The sequence below is a fragment of the Schistocerca serialis genome, chromosome 6 (genome assembly GCF_023864345.2).
Source record: "Schistocerca serialis cubense isolate TAMUIC-IGC-003099 chromosome 6, iqSchSeri2.2, whole genome shotgun sequence".
Lineage (NCBI taxonomy): Eukaryota > Metazoa > Arthropoda > Insecta > Orthoptera > Acrididae > Schistocerca > Schistocerca serialis.
The window spans coordinates 95637412-95639124 of NC_064643.1; positions in this window are offsets into that span (position 1 = coordinate 95637412).

The following is a 1713-nucleotide window of genomic DNA, read 5'->3' on the forward strand; positions in this document are numbered from 1 at the left end:
AGAGCCACTTGTATGAATATCAAGAGCTCCGATGGAAACCCAGTTCTAAGCAAAGAAGGGAAAGCAGAAAGATGGAAGGAGTATATAGAGGGTCTATACAAGGGCGACGTACTTGAGGACAGTATTATGGAAATGTAAGACGATGTAGATGAACATGAAATGGGACATACGATACTGCGTGAAGAGTTTGACAGAGCACTGAAAGACCTGAGTCGAAACAAGGCCCCGGGAGTAGACAACATCATATTAGAACTACTGACAGCCTTGGGAGAGCCAGTCCTAACAAAACTCTACCATCTGGTGAGCAAGATGTATGAGACAGGCGAAATACCCTCGGACTTCAAGAAGAATATAATAATTCCAATCCCAAAGAATGCAGGTGCTGACAGATTTGAAAATTACCGAACTGTCAGTTTAATAAGTCACAGCTGCAAAATACTAACGCGAATTCTTTACAGACGAATGGAAAAACTGGTAGAAGCCGACCTCGGGGAAGATCAGTTTGGATTCCGTAGAAATGTTGGAACACGTGAGGCAATACTGATCCTACGACTTATCTTAGAAGAAAGATTAAGGAAAGACAAACCTACTTTTCTAGCATTTGTAGACTTAGAGAAAGCTTTTGACAATGTTGATTGGAATACTCTCTTTCAAATTCTGAAGGTGGCAGGGGTAAAATACAGGGAGCGAAAGGCTATTTACAATTTGTACAGAAAGCAGATGACAGTTATGAGAGTCGAGGGGTATGAAAGGGAAGCAGTGATTGAGAAAGGAGTGAGACAGGGTTGTAGCCTATCTCTGATGTTATTCAATCTGTATATTGAGCAAGCAGTAAAGCAAACAAAAGAAAAATTCGGAGTAGGTATTAAAATCCATGGAGAAGAAATAGAAACTTTGAGGTTCGCCGATGACATTGTAATTCTGTCAGACAGCAAAGGACTTGGAATAGCAGTTGAACGGTATGGACAGCGTCTTGAGAGGAGGGTATAAGATGAACATCAACAAAAGCAAAACGAGGATAATGGAATGTAGTCGAATTAAGTCGGGCGATGCTGAGGGAATTAGATTAGGAAATGAGACACTTACGGCAGTAAAGGAGTTTTGCTATTTGGGGAGCAAAATAACTGATGATGGTCGAAGTAGAGAGGATATAAAATGTAGACTGGCAATGGCAAGGAAAGCGTTTCTGAAGAAGAAAAATTTGTTAACACCGAGTATAGATTTAAATGTCAGGAAGTCGTTTCTGAAAGTATTTGTAGGGAGTGTAGCCATGTATGGAAGTGAAACGTGGACGATAAATAGTTTAGACAAAAAGAGAATAGAAGCATTCGAAATGTGGTGCTACAGAAGAGTGCTGAAGATTAGATGGGTAGATCACATAACTAATGAGGAGGTATTGAATAGAATTGGGGAGAAGAGGAGCTTGTTGCACAACCTGACTAGAAGAAGGGATCGGTTGGAAGGACATGTTCTGAGACATCGACGGATCACCAATTTAGTATTAGAGGGCAGCGTGGAGGGTAAAAATCGTAGAGGGAGACCAAGAGATGAATATACTAAACAGATTCAGAAGGATGTATGTTGCAGTAGGTACTTGGAGATGAAGAAGCTTGCACAAGATAGAGTAGCATGGAGAGCTGCATAAAACCAGTCTCAGGACTGAAGACCACAACAAAAACAACAACTCATTCATTCATTCAGATCTGTGGGAAC